The sequence below is a fragment of the Oncorhynchus keta genome, chromosome 37 (genome assembly GCF_023373465.1).
Source record: "Oncorhynchus keta strain PuntledgeMale-10-30-2019 chromosome 37, Oket_V2, whole genome shotgun sequence".
Lineage (NCBI taxonomy): Eukaryota > Metazoa > Chordata > Actinopteri > Salmoniformes > Salmonidae > Oncorhynchus > Oncorhynchus keta.
In genome coordinates, this window is record NC_068457.1 from 22,945,973 (window position 1) to 22,968,472 (window position 22,500).

A 22,500-nucleotide genomic window follows, 5' to 3' on the forward strand; every position below is an offset into this window, starting at 1 on the left:
ACTGTTACTGTCTTATGTATGAAGTCCTACACTGTTACTGTCTTATGTATGAAGTCCTACACTGTTACTGTCTTATGTATGTAGTCCTACACTGTTACTGTCTTATGTATGTAGTCCTACACTGTTACTGTCTTATGTATGTAGTCCTACACTGTTACTGTCTTATGAATGAAGTCCTACACTGTTACTGTCTTATGTATGTAGTCCTACACTGTTACTGTCTTATGAATGAAGTCCTACACTGTTACTGTCTTGTGTATGTAGTCCTACACTGTTACTGTCTTATGAATGAAGTCCTACACTGTTACTCTCTTGTGTATGTAGTCCTACACTGTTACTGTCTTATGTATGTAGTCCTACACTGTTACTGTCTTATGTATGAAGTCCTACACTGTTACTGTCTTATGTATGAAGTCCTAAAATGTTACTGTCTTATGTATGTAGTCCTACACTGTTACTGTCTTATGTATGTAGTCCTACACTGTTACTGTCTTATGTATGTAGTCCTACACTGTTACTGTCTTATGAATGAAGTCCTACACTGTTACTGTCTTATGAATGTAGTCCTACACTGTTACTGTCTTATGAATGAAGTCCTACACTGTTACTGTCTTGTGTATGTAGTCCTACACTGTTACTGTCTTCTGAATTAAGTCCTACACTGTTACTGTCTTATGTATGAAGTCCTACACTGTTACTGTCTTAGGTATGTAGTCCTACACTGTTACTGTCTTATGTATGTAGTCCTACACTGTTACTGTCTTATGTATGTTGTCCTACACTGTTACTGTCTTATGTATGAAGTCCTACACTGTTACTGTCTTATGTATGTAGTCCTACACTGTTACTGTCTTAGGTATGTAGTCCTACACTGTTACTGTCTTATGTATGTAGTCCTACACTGTTACTGTCTTATGTATGTTGTCCTACACTGTTACTGTCTAATGTATGAAGTCCTACACTGTAAATGTCTTATGTATGTAGTCCTACACTGTTACTGTCTTATGTATGAAGTCCTACACTGTAACTGTCTTATGTATGTAGTCCTACACTGTTACTGTCTTATGTATGAAGTCCTACACTGTTACTGTCTTATGTATGTAGTCCTACACTGTTACTGTCTTATGTATGAAGTCCTACACTGTAACTGTCTTATGTATGAAGTCCTACACTGTAACTGTCCTATGAATGAACTCCTATCCTGTCACCTATCCTGTTACCTATCCTGTTACCTATCCTGTCACCTATCCTGTTACCTATCCTGTTACCTATCCTGTTACTGTCCTGTCACCTATCCTGTTACCTATCCTGTTACCTTATGTATGTTACCTATCCTGTTACCTATCCTGTTACTGTCTTATCCTGAACCTATCCTGTTACTGTCTTATCCTGTCACCTGAAGTCACCTATCCTGTCACCTACTGTTACTATCCTGTCACTATCCTGTTACCTATCCTGTTACCTATCCTGTTACACTGTTACTCCTGTCTATCCTGTTACCTATCCTGTCACCTCCTGTCACATCCTGTTACTGTCTATGAATGAAGTCCTGTCACATCCTGTTACCTATCCTGTACCTAATGTCACCTATCCTGTCACCTATCCTGTCAGTCACCTATCCTGTCACCTATCCTGTCCTGTTACCTATCCTGTCACCTATGTCACCTATCCTACACCTGTTACCTATCCTGTCACCTATCCTGTTACCTATCCTGTTACCTATCCTGTTACCTATCCTGTTACCCATCATGTTACCTATCCTGTCACCTATCCTGTCCTATCCTGTTACCTATCCTGTCACCTTTCCTGTCACCTATCCTGTTACCTGTCCTTTACATATCATGTTACCTATCCTGTCACCTATCCTCCCTATCCTGTCACCTACCTGTTACTGTCTTATGTATGTACCTATCCTGTCCTACACTGTTACCTATCCTGTTACCTATCCTGTCACCTATCCTGTTACCTATCCTGTTACCTATCCTGTCCTATCATGTTACCTACTGTTACCTGTCTATCATATTACCTATGTATGTTAACATTATCCTGTTACCTATCCTGTTACTGTTAACTATCCTGTCACCTATCACTGTTACTATCCTGTTACCTATCATATTACCTATCCTGTTACCTATCCTGTAGTCCTGTTACCTGTCTATCCCATTACCTATCCTGTCACCTATCCTTTACTGTTATTATCCTGTTAGTCCTATCCTGTTACTGTCCTGTTACCTCCTGTCACCTATCCTGTTACCTATCCTGTTACCTATCCTGTTACCTATCATGTTACCTATCCTGTTACCTATCCTGTTACTCCTGTTACCTATCATGTTACCTATCCTGTTAGTCCTACACTGTTACCTGTCCTGTCACCTATCCTGTCACCTATCATGTTACTTTACCTGACCTATCCTGTTACCTATCCTTTACCTCCCTACACTGTTACCTATCTGTTACCTTCCTGTCACCTATCCTGTCACCTATCCTGTCCCTATCATGTTACCTATCATGTTACCTACCTGTTACATGGTACCTATCCTTACCTATGTTACCTATCCCGTACCTATCCTGTTACCTATCCTGTTACTGTCATGTTACCTATCATGTTACCTATCATGTTACCTCCTGTCTACCTATCATGTTACCTATCCTGTCACCTATCCTGTCACCTATCCTGTCACCTATCCTGTCACCTATCCTGTTACCTAGTTACCTATCCTGTTACCTGTTACTATCCTGTTACCTATCCCGTCACCTATCATGTTACCTATCATGTTACCTATCCTGTCACCTATCCTGTTACCTATCCTGTCACCTATCATGTTACCTATCATGTTACCTATCCTGTCACCTATCCTGTCTTCCTGTCACCTATCATGTTACCTATCATGTTACCTATCATGTTACCTATCCTGTTACCTATCCTTTTACCTATCATGGTACCTATCCTGTCACCTATCCCGTTACCTTTCCTGTTACCTATCCTGTCACCTTTCCTGTCACCTATCCTGTCACCTATCCTGTTACCTATCCTGTTACCTATCCTGTTACCTATCCTGTCACCTTTCCTGTCACCTATCCTGTTACCTATCCTGTTACCTATCCTGTCACCTATCCTGTCACCTATCCGGTCACCTTTCCTGTCACCTATCCGGTCACCTATCCTGTCACCTATCTTATTAGCTATCATGTCACCTATCCTGTTACCTATCATGTTACCTATCCTGTTACCTATCATGTTACCTATCATTTTACCTATCCTGTCACCTATCTTGTTACCTTTCCTGTTACCTATCCTTTTACCTATCCTGTCACCTATCCTGTTACCTATCATGTTACCTATCCTGTCACAGATCCTGTTACCTATCCTATTACCTATCATGTTACCTATCCTGTTACCTATCCTGTTACCTATCATGTTACCTATCCTGTTACCTATCCTGTTACCTATCATGTTACCTATCCTGTCACCTATCCTGTTACCTATCATGTTACCTATCCTGTCACAGATCCTGTTACCTATCCTGTTACCTATCCTGTTACCTATCCTGTCCCTATCCTGTTACCTATCTGTACCTATCATGTTACCTATCCTGTTACCTATCCTACCTATCCTGTTATCCTGTTACCTATCATGTTACCTATCATGTTACCTATCCTGTCCCTATCCTGTTACCTATCTGTTACCTATCCTGTCACCTATCCTGTTACCTATCATGTTACCTGTTACCTATCCTGTTACCTATCCTACCTATCCTGTTACCTATCCTGTTACCTATCATGTTACCTATCCTGTCACCTATCTTATTAGCTATCCTGTCCCTATCCTGTTACTGTTACCTATCCTGTCCTATCATGTTACCTATCCCTGTCACCTATCTTGTTACCTTTCCTGTCCTATCCTTTACCTATCCTGTTACCTATCCTGTTACCTATCATGTTACCTATCCTGTCACAGATCCTGTTACCTATCCTGTTACCTATCATGTTACCTATCCTGTTACCTATCCTGTTACCTATCATCCTATCCTGTTACCTATCCTGTTATCCTGTCCTATCCTGTTACCTATCATGTCACCTATCCTGTCACCTATCCTGTCCTATCCTGTTACCTATCCTGTTACCTATCCTGTCACCTATCATGTTACCTATCTGTTACCTATCCTGTTACCTATCATGTTACCTATCCTGTTACCTATCCTATCCTGTTACCTATCCTGTTACCTATCCTGTTACCTATCCTGTTACCTATCCTGTTACCTATCATGTTACCTATCCTGTCACCTATCCTGTTACCTATCCTGTTACCTATCATGTTACCTATCCTGTTACCTATCCTGTTACCTATCATGTTACCTATCCTGTCACCTATCCTGTTACCTATCATGTTACCTATCATGTTACCTATCATGTTACCTATCATGTTACCTATCCTGTCACCTATCCTGTTACCTATCATGTCCTATCATGTTACCTATCCTGTCACCTATCATGTCCCTATCCTGTTACCTATCATGTACCTATCCTATCCCGTATATCCTGTTACCTATCCCAGTCATGTTACCTATCCTGTTACCTATCTGTTACCTATCATGTCACCTATCCTGTTATGTCCTATCATGTTACCTATCATGTTACCTATCCTATTACCTATCCTGTTACCTATCCTGTCACCTATCATGTCACCTATCCTGTCACCTATCATGGTACCTATCCCGTCCCTATCATGTTACCTATCCTATCATGGTACCTATCCCGTATCCTGTTACCTATCCTGTCACCTATCATGTCACCTTTCCTGTCACCTATCCTCCTATCCCGTCACTGTCACCTATCCTGTTACCTATCCCGTCACCTATCATGTTACCTATCACCTATCATGTTACCTCCTGTTACCTATCCTGTTACTGTTATCCTGTCCTATCATGTTACCTATCATGGTACCTATCCTATCCTATCCCGTCACCTATCCTGTTACCTATCCTGTCACCTATCATGTCACCTTTCCTGTCACCTATCCTGTTACCTATCCTGTCACCTATCCTGTTACCTATCACTGTACCTATCCCTACCTATCCTGTCACCTATCCTGTTACCTATCCCGTCACCTATCATGTCACCTTTCCTGTCACCTATCATGGTACCTATCCCGTCACCTATCCTGTTACCTATCCTGTCACCTATCATGTCACCTTTCCTGTCACCTATCCTGTCACCTATCCTGTTACCTATCCTGTCACCTATCATGTCACCTTTCCTGTCACCTATCCTGTCACCTATCCTGTTACCTATCCTGTCACCTACCTATCATGTACCTATCCTGTTACCTATCCTGTCACCTATCCTGTTACCTATCCTGTTCACCTATCCTGTCACCTATCACCTATCCTGTCACCTATCCTGTCCTGTTACCTATCCTGTTACCTATCATGTCACCTATCCTGTCACCCTATCCTGTTACCTATCCTCACCTCACCTATCCTGTCACCTATCCTGTCACCTATCCTGTCACCTATCCTGTTACCTATCCTGTTACCTATCCTGTCACCTATCCTGTCACCTATCCTGTCCTGTCACCTATCCCTACCTATCCTGTTACCTATCCTGTTACCTATCCTGTCACCTATCCCGTCACCTATCATGGTGTTACTATCCTGTTACCTATCCTGTTACCTATCCTGTCACCTATCCCGTCACCTATCATGGTACCTATCCCGTCACTCATCCTGTTACCTATCCTGTTACCTATCCTGTCACCTATCCTGTCACCTATCCTGTCACCTATCCTGTCACCTATCCTGTCACCTATCATGTCACCTATCCTGTTACCTATCCTGTTACCTATCCTGTTACCTATCCTGTCACCTATCCCGCCCTATCCTGTTACCTATCCTGTTACCTATCCTGTTACCTATCCTGTTACCTATCCTGTTACCTCCTCCTGTCACCTATCCTGTTACCACCTATCCTGTTACCTATCCTGTTACCTATCCTGTCACCTATCATGTCACCTATCCTGTCACCTATCATGTTACCTATCCTGTTACCTATCCTGTCACCTATCCTGTTACCTATCCTGTCACCTGTTACCTATCCTGTTACCTATCCTGTCACCTATCCACCTATCACCTATCCTGTTACCTATCCTCACCTATCCCGTCACCTATCATGTTACCTATCCTGTTACCTATCCTGTTACCTATCCTGTCACCTATCATGTCACCTATCCTGTTATCCTGTCACCTATCCTGTTACCTATCCTGTTACCTATCCCGTATCATGTACCTATCCCGTTACCTATCCTGTTACCTATCCTGTTACCTATCCTGTCACCTATCCTGTCACCTATCATGTCACCTATCCTGTTACCTATCCTGTTACCTATCCTGTCACCTATCCCGTCACCTATCATGGTACCTATCCCGTCACCTATCCTGTCACCTATCCTGTTACCTATCCCTATCCTGTCACCTATCATGGTACCTATCCCGTCCTGTCACCTATCCTGTTACCTATCCCGTACCTATCCTGTCACATGGTACTATCCTGTTACCTATCCTGGTACCTATCCTGTCACCTATCCTGTTACCTATCCTGTCACCTATCCTGTTACCTATCCTGTTACCTATCCTGTTACCTATCCTGTTACCTATCCTGTCACCTATCCTGTTACCTATCCTGTCACCTATCCTGTCACCTCCTGTCACCTCCTGTTACCTATCCTGTCACCTATCCTGTTACCTATCCTGTTACCTATCCTGTCACCTATCCTGTACCTATCCTGTTACCTATCCTGTTACCTATCCCTATCCCGTCACCTATCCTGTTACCTATCCTGTCACCTATCCTGTTACCTATCCTGTTACCTATCCTGTCACCTATCCTGTTACCTATCCTGTTACCTATCCTATCCTGTCACCTATCCTGTTACCTATCCCGTCACCTGTCACCTATCCTATCCTATCCTATCCTGTTACCTATCCTGTTACCTATCCTGTTACCTATCCTGTCACCTATCCTGTTACCTATCCTGTCACCTATCCTGTTACCTATCCTGTCACCTATCCTGTTACCTATCCTGTCACCTATCCTGTTACCTATCCTGTTACCTATCCTGTCACCTATCCTGTTACCTATCCTGTCACCTATCCTGTTACCTATCCTGTCACCTATCCTGTTACCTATCCTGTTACCTATCCTGTTACCTATCCTGTCACCTATCCTGTTACCTATCCTGTTACCTATCCTGTTACCTATCCTGTCACCTATCCTGTCACCTATCATGTTACCTATCCTGTCACCTATCCTGTTACCTATCCTGTTACCTATCCTGTCACCTATCCTGTTACCTATCATGTTACCTATCCTGTCACCTATCCTGTTACCTATCCTGTCACCTATCCTGTTACCTATCCTGTTACCTATCCTGTCACCTATCCTGTTACCTATCCTGTTACCTATCCTGTCACCTATCCTGTCACCTATCCTGTCACCATGGTCCTGTCACCTATCCTGTCACCTATCCTGTTACCTATCCTGTCACCTATCCTGTTACCTATCCTGTCACCTATCCTGTCACCTATCCTATCCTGTCACCTATCCTGGTACCTATCCTGTCACCTATCCTGTTACCTATCCTGTCACCTATCATGTCACCTATCCCGTCACCTATCCTATCCCGTCACCTATCCTGTTACCTATCCTATCCTGTTACCTATCCTGTTACCTATCCTGTTACCTATCCTGTCACCTATCCTGTTACCTATCCTGTCACCTATCCTGTTACCTATCCCTGTTACCTATCCTGTTACCTATCCTGTCACCTATCCTGTTACCTATCCCGTCACCTATCCTGTCACCTATCCCGTCACCTATCATGTTACCTATCCTGTCACCTATCCTGTTATCCCGTCACCTATCATGTCACCTTTCCTGTCACCTATCCTGTTACCTATCCTGTCACCTATCATGTCACCTATCCTGTCACCTATCCTGTTACCTATCCTGTTACCTATCCTGTCACCTATCCTGTCACCTATCCTGTACCTATCCCGTCACCTATCATGTCACCTTTCCTGTCACCTATCCTGTTACCTATCCTGTCACCTATCATGTCACCTTTCCTGTCACCTATCCTGGTACCTATCCCGTCACCTATCCTATCCTGTCACCTATCCTGTTACCTATCCCGTCCTATCATGTCACCTTTCCTGTCACCTATCCTGTTACCTATCCCGTCACCTATCATGTCACCTTTCCTGTCACCTATCCTGGTACCTATCCTACCCATGTCACCACCTATCCTGTTACCTATCCTGTCACCTTTCCTGTCACCTATCCGGTCACCTATCCTGTTACCTATCCTGTCACCTATCATGTCACCTATCCTGTCACCTATCCTGTCACCTATCCTGTTACCTATCCTGTCACACTATCCTGTCACCTATCCTGTCACCTATCCTGTCACCTATCCTGGTACCTACCTACCTATCATGTCACCTTTCCTGTCACTATCCTGTTACCTGTCACCTATCCTGTCACCTATCCTGTTACCTATCCTGTCACCTATCATGTCACCTTTCCTGTCACCTATCCTGTTACCTATCCTTTCACCTATCCTGTCACCTATCCTGTCACCTATCCTGTTACCTATCCTGTCACCTATCCTGTCACCTATCCTGTCACCTATCCTGTCACCTCCTGTCACCTACCTGTTACCTATCCCGTCATCCTGTCACCTATCCTGTTACCTATCCTGTTACCTATCCTGTTACCTATCCTCACCTATCATGTCACCTTTCCTGTCACCTATCCTGGTACCTATCATGTCACCTTTCCTGTTACCTATCCTGTCACCTATCCTGTCACCTTCCTGTCACCTTCCCGTCATCCTATCCTATCATGTCACCTTACCTATCCTGTCACCTACCTATCCTGTCACCTTCCTGGTACCTATCCCGTATCCTGTTTCCTATCCTGTTACCTATCCTTTTTCCTGTCACCTATCCTGTACCTATCCTGTCACCTATCATCACCTTTCCTGTCACCTATCCTGTTACCTATCCTGTCACCTATCATGTTACCTATCCTGTCACCTATCCTGTCACCTATCCTGTCACCTATCCTGGTACCTATCATGTCACCTTTCCTGTCACCTATCCTGTTACCTCCCGTTGTCACCTTTCCTGTCACCTATCCTGTTACCTATCCTGTGTCACCTTTCCTGTTACCTATCCTGTTACCTATCCCGTCACCTATCATGTCACCTTTCCTGTCACCTATCATGTCACCTTTCCTGTTACTATCCTGTCACCTATCCTGTCACCTATCCTGTCACCTATCCTGTCACCTATCATGTTACCTATCCTGTTACCTATCATGTCACCTATCCACCTTACCTATCCTGTTACCTATCCTGTCACCTATCCTGTTACCTATCATGTTACCTATCCTGTCACCTATCCTGTCACCTATCCTGTTACCTATCCTGTTACCTATCATGTTTTTCCTGTCACCTATCCTGTTACCTATCCTGTTACCTATCCTGTCACCTATCCTGTCACCTATCCGGTCACCTTTCCTGTCACCTATCCTCATATCCTGTCACCTATCCTATCATGTCACCTATCCTGTTACCTATCATGTTACCTATCCTGTTACCTATCATGTTACCTATCCTATCCTGTTACCTATCTTGTTACCTATCCTGTTACCTATCCTATCCTGTCACCTATCCTGTTACCTATCATTCCTGTTACCTATCCTGTTACCTATCCTGTTACCTATCCTGTCACCTATCCTGTTACCTTCATGTTACCTATCCTGTCACCTATCCTGTTACACCTATCCTTTACCTATCATGTTACCTATCCTGTCACCTATCCTGTCACCTATCCTGTCATCCTGTCACCTATCCTGTTACCTATCCTGTTACCTATCATTTGACCTATCCTGTTACCTATCCTGTTACCTATCCTTTACCTATCATGTTACCTATCCTGTCACCTATCCTGTTACCTTTCCTGTTACCTATCCTGTCACCTATCCTTCACCTATCCACCGATCCTGTTACCTATCCTATTACCTATCCTGTTACCTATCCTGTCACCTATCCTGTGACCTATCCTGTCACCTATCCTGTCACCTATCATTTGACCTATCCTGTCACCTATCCTGTCACCTATCATTTGACCTATCCTGTCACCTATCCTGTCACCTATCCTGTTACCTATCCTGTTACCTGTCATTTTACCTATCCTGTCACCTATCCTGTTACCTATCATTTGACCTATCCTGTCACATATCCTGTTACCTATCATTTGACCTATCCTGTCCTGTTACCTATCCTGTCACCTATCCTGTCACCTATCCTGTTACCTATCATTTGACCTATCCTGTCACCTATCCTGTTACCTATCCTATTACCTATCCTGTCACCTATCCTGTTACCTATCCTGTTAGCTATCCTGTTACCTATCTTGTTACCTATCCTGTTACCTATCATTTTACCTATCCTGTCACCTATCCGGTCACCTATCCTGTCACCTATCTTATTAGCTATCCTGTCACCTATCCTGTCACCTATCCTGTGGCCTCCCTACAGACCTACTCTACACACCTATCAGTTTATCAGTTATTACACCATATGTATACCGTTTACATTCCGCTGTGTGGCATTTGCTTAAGATAGTGAATGAGCCATTTTGTTTAACAGAGTGAAACGTTGAGGAGAAAGAACAGGAGAGGAATTAACCTTGTAAAGGTCATGGGGATTGATGAACTTCTCAGGTCAGGTAGCATCAAATTGAACATTGATCATTCCAGTGTATGGATCAATCTAATCAAGGCCCATCTACACCTCTCTCTTAATACAGTCATTTGTCTACGGTGCTGGGCCCCTCTGATGTCCGCTAGCACCCAACAACATCCAGCACCAAGTGGGCATCAGCTATTGTGCAGCGCTAATAAATTAGCCTTGCAGTCAGACACACTTGGCGCTTTAGTTCTGTAAATAGGTTTTATAGGGCTGAGACTAGCTCCCTAAATGACATAAACAACCCAACAGAAAACTAGCTTCTTTTCAAATTAATTTTGATTCCTTCCCACTGCGCAGAGGAGTCTAAAAAATAAATATTTTGAATTGCAGTTTGTGGCCCTGAGCCACCACTAGACACACTCTAATATGATTCTAATGGGTATTGTCGTCCCTAAGCTTTTCTATATGCTCTTTGAACATCTGGCGCCGAGCACAAAGACATACTTATAACACAAGATGATATATACAGGCTTTGAGGGTGTTTAAGGGTGGCATATTTGAATAATGTGTGGAGCAGCCAATCAGGGTATAGCTTTTGGACTCCCGTCGAAGCTCCAATTCCTCACTTCTGACTGAACCTGACCCCATGAGTTGCTCTTCCATGGTGGGAAGGGTTTGAGGCTCCGGGGCCGACTAAGATGACAAGGCCTTGGCCCTTCTCTCTGCCCCCCCCCCCCGCTTGGAATTAATCACTACACTTGCCCCTGGTCTGTGCCTTTGTTCTGAGAGCTAAACAAAAGGGAGCAAAGAGAATCTGGCACACCGAGGCAGCATTTCTCAAGACAAAGGAACTTCACAGGAAGTTGTCTCAAGGTCTAACACGGGATTTAATCAAAAAATAACCCGCATCATCATCTCGATTTTTTAAAAAACAACCTGAAAAGATTGTTGTAGTGTTGCTCTTCAGTCTGCTTGGTCCATTAGAGGAAGAGATAGAATCCTGCTGTCATGATGATGTCATGTCAACACAAACATGGCAAAGAGAAAAAGTCTACTTGTCATGAAAAAGAGACATCTTCCAAATGGCGTACAATATGACCATTAGTTAGTACAAGATGTATATCCTCCTCCTCCTTCCTCTTCCTCCTCCTCCTCTTCACCTTCTTCTTCTTCCTCCTCCTCTTCACCTTCATCTTCTTCTTCTTCCTCCTCCTCTATCAACACTGATCAAAGCAGAGATGTAGTATTTTCTGCATCTCAAACATCCCCACCTCCCCTCTTTCCTGTACTTGTGCACGTGACATTAAAACTTGACACATGATTCTTCCTCCCTTCACATTAAGTTATGACTATCAGACTAAATTTGCCAACTGACCTTTTGGACCCTCCACCAAAACGACTCCTGCATCTTCAGTGCACTAAATCAGGAATAGTGCTCCATTTGGGAAGCAGCCTGTCTGTCTTGACCTTCCTCAGCTTCTCAAACTTTCTCTGGCATAAACACAGATACCGTGCTCTCTCCAATCTCTCTGCTATCAAAAGATATGCGGATGCAATCTCTCTGTTCCGCACGATGCCGTGCCAGGAGCCCTGAAGGGGGGTGGGACTGTCCTTACTCCCCCGGCGGCCATGTTTGATGTCGTCCCCCAATTTGCGTCATCCCGAAAATCTGTGGGCGCCGATCTAGTCCGGGTCTGATAGGTGGGCTTGGGGAGATGTTAGAGACAGGCGAAATGGGAGATGGGGCGGCTGGGTGATGGTGAGGTGTAGAAAGGTAGCGCTAGCTGCCTGCCTACGCCGGGGAGGGGAGGGCCAGGGAGGGAGAAGGAACAGCTGGATACAGCATATGGAGCTGGCATGGTAGAGAGATGCTGGGTCGACTCGCCAGGACCCCAATCACTGTGATGGATGCTGGGCACGCCACGCTGTGGAGATCCACCATCCAAACTCCCACAGCATGGGGAGGGGGGAAAACCACCGGACAGACAATCCCACTGCTTAGCTCTGTTTACACTGCTAGCACACACACAAACACACACACACACACACACACACACACACACACACACACACACACACACACACACACACACACACACACACACACACACACACACACACACACACACACACACACACACACACACACACAATGGAAACACAGAATATCCCCTTCAGATGAGGTGTTCACTCACTTCAATAAATCTAGCAAATATTACTGGAGATGAAACACCATTTTACTTGCGCTGTCTCCCTCCCGGTCAGAATAACCAGCCTCCTGAGTGCATACTAGCACGTCTAATAAAGTGGCAGACTGAAACACACAGACACTGCTGCCTCATCTTGGTGTTCAAACAAACTGGAACAAATCAACAGGGCAAGACTCCCCTCCCCAAGCCTGTACCACAGACGTGATGCCTTGCCCCAGGCTATCTTTGTCTCTCCAGCCCCAAAGACTCCATGTCTCATTGGTTGTAGGTCAAAATAGGCCATTATGTTGATATTTATATATAGGCATTTATACATACAGTACATGATACATATCAAAGCATACATGTACTGTATACACACTTAGGCTGAAATATGCTATGCATACTGTACATAAATGACACAAAACATTACATGCATAAGTAAGAATGCAGTGTATTCATATATACAGTACTGCATATACCATACACTACACACATACATAATGAACACATACAGTAGAATTGTGATTTGATTTCATTGCACTGACATGGCATGCAGTGTAGACATGACTCGCTCTTCTGTGCTGTGAGGGTCAGTGTACATAGCTGTCACAGTAAAAGACAACGCATGTCACCTCCAGACAGTGACACATACCGTGATGCTCCTCCTACTGTCATCCCCGCCAACATGTCCTCCGCAGCCTAACCAGCTGTGTCTAGTCCCTAGATCTGTTTGTGCTGTCTTACTGACTCCTATGGAAAAGAAAGTGGTGAGGCCTCCCGAGGGGCACAGCGTTCTAAGGCACCGCATTGCAGTGCTTGAGGCGTCACTACAGCCCAGGGTTCGATCCCAGGCTGTGTCACAGCAGGCCGTGAGTGAGGAACCCATGAGGCGGCTGTCACGGTTTTCATGTGGTGAAGGAGAGTCGGACCAAACTGCAGCGTGTATATTGTGATCCATGTTTAATCACACAACGTAACACAAATCCAAAACACAAACTCTACAAAACAATAAACGTAGTGAAAACCGAAACAGCCTTAACTGGTGCAAACTAACACAGACTAAGGACATCAAGACACTCAGGACAATCACCCACGACAAACTCAAAGAATATGACTGCCTAAATATGGTTCCCAATCAGAGACAACGATAAGCACCTGCCTCTGATTGAGAACCACTCCAGACAGCCATAGACTTTGCTAGATAACCCCACTAGCTACAATCCCAAATACATACACACCAAAACCCCAAGACAAAACACACCACAATACAAAAACTCCATGCCACACCCTGGCCTGACCCAATACATGAAGAAAAACACAAAATACTTAGACCAGGGCATGACAGAACCCCCCCCCCCCCTAAGGTGCGGACTCCCGAACGCACCTCAAAACAATAGGGAGGGTCCGGGTGGGCGTCTGTCCATGGTGGCGGCTCCGGCGCGGGACGTGGAACCCACTCAGTCAATGTCTTAGTCCCCTCTCCTCGCGTCACTGGATAGACCACCCTAGCCGCCGACCATGGCCTAGTAGTCCTCACCCAGAACCCCACTGGACTGAGGAGCAGATCGGGACTGAAGGACAGCTCGGGACTGAGGCAGCTCGGGACTGAGGGGAAGCTCGGGAGTGAGAGAAAGCTCGGGAGTGAGAGAAAGCTCGGGAGTGAGAGAAAACTCTGGAGTGAGAGAAAACTCGGGAGTGAGAGAAAACTCAGGAGTGAGAGGAAGCTCAGGAGTGAGAGGAAGCTCAGGCAGGTTGATTGATCTACCAGATCCTGGCTTGCTGGTGGTTCCGGCAGATCCTGGCTGACTGGCGGATCCTGGCTGACTAGCAGATCTGGCAGATCCTGGCTGACTGGCGGATCCTGGCTGACTGGCGGATCCTGGCTGACTGGCGGATCCTGGCTGACTGGCGGATCCTGGCCGACTGGCAGATCCTGGCCGATGGGCACTTCTGGCGGATCCTGGCTGACTAGCAGATCTGGCAGATCCTGGCTGACTGGCGGATCCTGGCTGACTGGCGGATCCTGGCTGACTGGCGGATCCTGGCTGACTGGCAGACCCTGGCCGACTGGCAGATCCTGGCCGACTGGCAGATCCTGGACGACGGGCACTTCTGGCGGATCCTGGCTGACTGGCACTTTTGGCGGATCCTGGCAGACTGGTGGATCCTGGCTGACTGGTGGATCTAACTGATCCTGACAGACTGGCGACGCTAGGCAGACTGGCGGCACTGGGCAGACTGGCGGCGCTGGGCAGACTTGCGGCGCTGGGCAGACTGGCGGCGCTGGGCAGAGGGGCTCTGGCGCCTCTGGGCTGAGGGGCTCTAGTGCCTCTGGGCTGAGGGGCTCTGGCGCCGGACAGGCGGGAGACTCCGGCAGCGGCGCCGGACAGGCGGGAGACTCCGGCAGCGGCGCCGGACAGGCGGGAGACTCCGGCAGCGGCGCCGGACAGGCGGGAGACTCCGGCAGCGGCGCCGGACAGGCGGGAGACTCCGGCAGCGGCGCCGGACAGGCGGGAGACTCCGGCAGCGGCGCCGGACAGGCGGGAGACTCCGACAGCGCAGGAGAGGCGAGGCGCACTGTAGGCCTGATGCGTGGTGCTGGCACTGGTGGTACTGGGCCGAGGACACGCACAGGAAGCCTGGTGCAGGGAGCTGCTACCGGAGGGCTGGGGTGTGGAGGTGGTAATGGATAGACCGGACCGTGCAGGCGCACTGGAGCTCTTGAGCACCGAGCCTGCCCAACCTTACCTGGTTGAATACTCTCGGTCGCCCTGCCAGTGCGGCGAGGTGGAATAGCCCGTACTGGGCTATGTAGGCGAACCGGAGACACCGAGCGCAAGGCTTCATGGCATTTGGCTCGACGCTCAATCTAGCCCGGCCGATACGCGGAGCTGGAATATACCGCACTGCTCCATCGAATCCCAGGCGGGCTCCGGCACTCTCCCTGGGTCGACCGCCCACCTGTCTATCTCCTCCCAAGTCCTCTTTGGGCTGCTCCTGTTTCCTCTTCTCCTGTTGCACCTTTGGGCGGCTACACTCCCCTGGTTTAGCCCAGGGTCCTCTCCCATCAAGGATTTCCTCCCATGTCCAGAAATCCTTAATACGCAGCTCCTCTTTGGGCTGCTCCTGCCTGTTGACACGCTGCTTGGTGTCCGTTTACGGTGGGTGATTCTGTCACGGTTTTCATATGGTGAAGGAGAGTCGGACCAAACTGCAGCGTGTATATTGCGAACCATGTTTAATCACACAACGTAACACGAATCCAAAACACAAACTCTACAAAACAATAAACGTAGTGAAAACCGAAACAGCCTTAACTGGTGCAAACTAACACAGACTAAGGACATCAAGACACTCAGGACAATCACCCACGACAAACTCAAAGAATATGGCTGCCTAAATATGGTTCCCAATCAGAGACAACGATAAGCACCTGCCTCTGATTGAGAACCACTCCAGACAGCCATAGACTTTGCTAGATAACCCCACTAGCTACAATCCCAAATACATACACACCAAAACCCCAAGACAAAACACACCACAATACAAAAACTCCATGCCACACCCTGGCCTGACCCAATACATGAAGAAAAACACAAAATACTTAGACCAGGGCGTGACAGCGGCGCACAATTGGCCCAGTGTCGTCACGGTTAGGGGAGGGTTTAATCAGCAGGGATTTCCTTGTCCCATTGCGCTCTAGCGACTCATTGTGGCGGGCCGGGTGCCTGCAAGCAGACTTCGGTCACCAGCTGGACAGTGTTTCCTCCGGACACATTGTTGCGGCTTGCTTCCGGGTTAAGCGATCAGTGTGTCAAGAAGAAGTGCAGCTTGGCAGGGCCGTGCTTTGGAGGACGATGGCTCTCGACCTTCGCTTCTCCCGAGTCCGTAGGGGAGTTGCAGCGATGGGACAAGACTGTAACTACCAATTGGATATCACGAAATGGGGGAGAAAAAGGGGGTAAACAAAACAAAACAAAGGAAAAAAGAAAGTGGTTGAGACGTGACACACTTCTCCATTAAATACTCAATTAATTCATTTAAAAACTGTAACGTTTCGGTCGTGGTGGACCTTCATCAGACCGAGGATTCCAACTTTTATGCTCATTGTCTTTGGCAAGACCGTATGAACAGATCTGGGACCAGGCTAGCCTGGCCCAATAGAATTCCCAGCTGTCCTACGACTAGTATGGAGGCAGAACACACGCTATTCAGTGGTGATTTTAGAATGTAAATCTTGGGGATGGGGATGCATGCCAGCAAAGCCACTACAAAACACAACACAACACTCAACAATACATTAATTGCACTATAACGTTGACAAACGGTACCCACAAACTGTTAGGGCCTACATAAAGCTGTCCCAACAGCAGAGTACCAACACTATTCCCAACACCTTACCATTGCTACACCTGGCTATTTTAAAAATACATAGCTGATATGGCTGACTTGCAAACCTCTACAGGATTGGTGTCCCCCCCCACGGAACGGTTGAGCTAACGTAGGCTAATGTGATTAGCATGAGGTTGTCAGTAACAAAAACATTTCCCAGGACATAGACATATCTGATATGGGCAGAAAAGTTAACTGCACTGTCCAATTTACAGTAGCTATTACAGTGAAAGAATACCATGCTATTGTTTGAGGAGAGTGCAGTTATGAAGTATAAAATGTATTAATAAACCAAGTAGGCACATTTAGGCAGTCTTGAGTCAACATTTTGAATAGAAATATAATGGTTCATTGAATCAGTCTAAAACTTTGCACATACACTGCTGCCATCTAGTGGCCAAAATCAACATCGCACCTGGGCTGGAATAGTACATTATGGCCTTTCTCTTATATTTCAAAGATGAGTTATTGGGTCCGATCCTTAAGAGGTTTAAAACAAATGTGGTTTCTAATGACAATTGAGATGTACAAACTATGGGATAAGGGGCAATTAGTGATTTCGATTAAGACATTAATGAGCGAGCCAGGACGGACGTAGCAGAACAGGGCTCCGGGCAGCCGAGCGGAAATGGAGGAAAACTCGCCTCCCTGCGGACCTGGCATCCTTTCACTCCCTCCTCTCTACATTTTCCTCCTCTGTCTCTGCTGCTAAAGCCACTTTCTACCATTCTAAATTCCAAGCATCTGCCTCTAACCCTAGGAAGCTCTTTGCCACCTTCTCCTCCCTCCTGAATCCTCCCCCTCCTCCCTCTCTGCAGATGACTTCGTCAACCATTTTGAAAAGAAGGTCGACGACATCCGATCCTCGTTTGCTAAGTCAAACGACACCGCTGGTTCTGCTCACACTGCCCTACCCTATGCTCTGACCTCTTTCTCCCTCTCTCTCCAGATGAAATCTCGCGTCTTGTGACGGCCGGCCGCCCAACAACCTGCCCGCTTGACCCTATCCCCTCCTCTCTTCTCCAGACCATTTCCGGAGACCTTCTCCCTTACCTCACCTCGCTCATCAACTCATCCCTGACCGCTGGCTACGTCCCTTCCGTCTTCAAGAGAGCGAGAGTTGCACCCCTTCTGAAAAAACCTACACTCGATCCCTCCGATGTCAACAACTACAGACCAGTATCCCTTCTCTCTTTTCTCTCCAAAACTCTTGAGCGTGCCGTCCTTGGCCAGCTCTACCGCTATCTCTCTCAGAATGACCTTCTTGATCCAAATCAGTCAGGTTTCAAGACTAGTCATTCAACTGAGACTGCTCTTCTCTGCATCACGGAGGCGCTCCGCACTGCTAAAGCTAACTCTCTCTCCTCTGCTCTCATCCTTCTAGACCTATCGGCTGCCAACGATACTGTGAACCATCAGATCCTCCTCTCCACCCTCTCCGAGTTGGGCATCTCCGGCGCGGCCCACGCTTGGATTGCGTCCTACCTGACAGGTCGCTCCTACCAGGTGGCGTGGCGAGAATCTGTCTCCTCACCACGCGCTCTCACCACTGGTGTCCCCAGGGCTCTGTTCTAGGCCCTCTCTTATTCTCGCTATACACCAAGTCACTTGGCTCTGTCATAACCTCACATGGTCTCTCCTATCATTGCTATGCAGACGACACACAATTAATCTTCTCCTTTCCCCTTCTGATGACCAGGTGGCGAATCGCATCTCTGCATGTCTGGCAGACATATCAGTGTGGATGACGGATCACCACCTCAAGCTGAACCTCAGCAAGACGGAGCTCCTCTTCCTCCCGGGAAGGACTGCCCGTTCCATGATCTCGCCATCACGGTTGACAACTCCATTGTGTCCTCCTCCCAGAGCGCTAAGAACCTTGGCGTGATCCTGGACAACACCCTGTCGTTCTCAACTAACATCAAGGCGGTGTCCCGTTCCTGTAGGTTCATGCTCTACAACATCCGCAGAGTACGACCCTGCCTCACACAGGAAGCGGCGCAGGTCCTAATCCAGGCACTTGTCATCTCCCGTCTTGATTACTGCAACTCGCTGTTGGCTGGGCTCCCTGCCTGTGCCATTAAACCCTACAACTCATCCAGAACGCCGCAGCCCGTCTGGTGTTCAACCTTCCCAAGTTCTCTCACGTCACCCCGCTCCTCCGCTCTCTCCACTGGCTTCCAGTTGAAGCTCGCATCCGCTACAAGACCATGGTGCTTGCCTACGGAGCTGTGAGGGGAACGGCACCTCAGTACCTCCAGGCTCTGATCAGGCCCTACACCCAAACAAGGGCACTGCGTTCATCCACCTCTGGCCTGCTCGCCTCCCTACCACTGAGGAAGTACAGTTCCCGCTCAGCCCAGTCAAAACTGTTCGCTGCTCTGGCCCCCCAATGGTGGAACAAACTCCCTCACGACGCCAGGACAGCGGAGTCAATCACCACCTTCCGGAGACACCTGAAACCCCACCTCTTTAAGGAATACCTAGGATAGGATAAGTAATCCTTCTCACCCCCCCCCCCCCTAAAAAGATTTAGATGCACTATTGTAAAGTGGCTGTTCCACTGGTTGTCATAAGGTGTATGCACCAATTTGTAAGTCGCTCTGGATAAGAGCGTCTGCTAAATGACTTAAATGTAAATGATGTAAATGTAGTCAATGTAACTATATGTTCAGCACTTTTGAAATGTAAAGCGACAGAATTCAGAACATGGGCTATTTTTACAGTATTTTCCTTATACCACCAAGTCAGAACAGCAGGCGAAATTAAGAGGGGAAAATATACCAAATTCTTAGGGTGAGGCACAGGGGCTACTAACAGCTTACTACACAATATACACTTACTATTACTTTCTTAGCTACAGTATACATATCTCCTTGGCATATCTGCCGATGTGCACGATACATTTTATCTATAATTTCTCTTCATTATATTTCTTCATATGACAAGGATTAAAAAGGATTTGCCAGTAGATTGCCGACTTGATGACTGCTAGCTAAGATTTTGATTCAGTCCAATCAAAGCTACTGTAAATATAACGTGATTTGACGTCTGTGGCCAATGATCTGTGGCCAATGACTTAGTGCCTTATTGGATGGGCACTTCTATTGTAACTCTATGGCAGCACCCAAGGGGCTTGAATTTTTGAGCTCTACCCTTACTTTTGGCGGTAAGGTAGTGTCCCCATGAGTGACAGAACACTGAGCCAATCACGGTGCAACTAGTGAACATTACTAGCTACTACGCTCCGTATTTTGGTGCACACGGTGCATTAAAGAGACAGGTTCATCCAGAGCTAAAATCAACCTGGATTAACATGTATTTCCCATCACAGTGGCCTTGAAACAATAATACTTAAGTAGACGTTTCCATTTTTCAGATAGAGGACAGGTGTTGGTGGTTAACCCCAGGAGAGAAGGGCGGTGGGTGGTTACAGGGAATAGCCCCACGAGAGGAGGGGGGTGTGTGGTTACAGGGAATAGCCCCAGGAGAGAAGGGGGGTGGGTGGTTACAGGGAATAGCCCCACGAGAGGAGGGGGGTGGGTGGTTACAGGGAATAGCCACAGGAGAGGAGGGGGGTAGATGGTTACATGGAATAGACCCAGGAGAGGAGGGGGGTAGATGGTTACATGGAATAGACCCAGGAGAGGAGGGGGGTAGATGGTTACATGGAATAGCCACAGGAGAGGAGGGGGGTAGATGGTTACATGGAATAGACCCAGGAGAGGAGGGGGGTAGATGGTTACATGGAATAGCCACAGGAGAGGAGGGGGGTAGATGGTTACATGGAATAGACCCAGGAGAGGAGGGGGTAGATGGTTACATGGAATAGACCCAGGAGAGGAGGGGGGTAGATGGTTACAGGGAATAGCCCCAGGAGAGGAGGGGTATGGATGATTTACAGGGAATAGCCCCAGGAGAGGAGGGGGGTGGATGGTTACAGGGAATAGCCCCAGGAGAGGAGGGGGGTGGATGGTTACAGGGAATAGCCCCAGGAGAGGAGGGGGTATAAAGTTACAGGGATTAACTCCTGGAGAGGAGGGGGATGTGTGGTTATAAGGAATAGCTTCAGGTGAGGAGGGGGGTGGATGTACACAAGGAATAGCTTCAGGTGAGGAGGGGGGTAGATAGTTACATGGAATAGACCCAGGAGAGGGGGGTGGATGGTTACAGGGAATAGACTCAGGAGAGGAGGGGGGTAGATGGTTACAGGGAATAGCCCCAGGGCAGTTTGTTGAATAACAGATGTGCATTGAGGGCTTTGCTACGGCCAGGTCCTTGGGTACGATGAGGAGCTTACAGCACAGTACCACGAGGCCAGAGTGGGCAACATCACAGAGACACTAAATCCCTTTGATCTGAGAGAGAGAGAGAGGAGAAGAGAGGAGAGGACGGCAGCGGAGGGAAGGGAAGGGAAGATTAGAGGAGAGGAGAGGAGAGGAGAGGAGAGGAGAGGAGAGGAGAGGAGAGGAGAGGAGAGGAAAGGAAAGGAGGGGAAAGGAGACGGGACAAGAAGAGATGAGGAATGGGGTGAGGTGGGGTAGCTCTGTTGGTACAGAACAGGGAACGAGGGACACAATAGAGGGGAGGGGGGAGCGAAGGAGGGATGGAGGAGAAAAGGAAAAGGATATTCCATGGTGGCTCAATCCAGTGAAAAATATAAATAAATAGAGAAAGCTGGTACCACGAAGCAAAGTGAAAGGGATGGGAGGGGAGGGTGTGATTGGTTAAAGAAAGGAACAAATGTGCACTGTGCCCCGAATGATGTTTTTTTTTGTGCCAAGCGTCGCGGTGCTATGCAGCTGCGGAGGAGGGAGGGAGAGTGGGTGGCAGGAACCCTTCAACCAAAATAAAGCCTTTGTGTCACTGCTGCCCTTGAACACTACTTAATCAACAGCTCACTACCAAGCAGTTAGCTACATCATTCAACCTGAACTAAATGAGATATAATGTTCAACAGAGGTGAAATCAGCCAAACATAGTCTTAATGCATGTTGATTAAAGCAATGATCAAGTTCAATTCCCTGAAAGTGAAAGCTTCAGTTTAAGAGAATCGTGACTTTCCTGCAGTCGGTCCAAAATCTGCATGTGGTTCTCATTCATTAGCTTGTTACTATTGCCAGAGTCTACAGAGCCATATTCATCCCTGTATGGGAGGGT

At 47.2% G+C, this 22,500-nt stretch overlaps 1 protein-coding gene and 1 long non-coding RNA gene across 6 annotated transcripts in view; both read right to left on the reverse strand.

Moving 5' to 3' along the window:
• Positions 1–22,500, reverse strand: part of LOC118374172 (interleukin-1 receptor accessory protein-like 1) — a 433,725-nt gene that overhangs the window by 332,948 nt on the left and 78,277 nt on the right. The gene's annotated exons all lie outside the window — the stretch shown is intronic.
• LOC127916757 (uncharacterized) lies at positions 9,924–10,588 on the reverse strand. The gene is made up of 3 exons (XR_008095850.1): positions 10,414–10,588; positions 10,265–10,312; positions 9,924–9,958 (listed from the first exon to the last, which is right to left on the reverse strand). It is a non-coding gene; the product is annotated as an uncharacterized LOC127916757 (long non-coding RNA).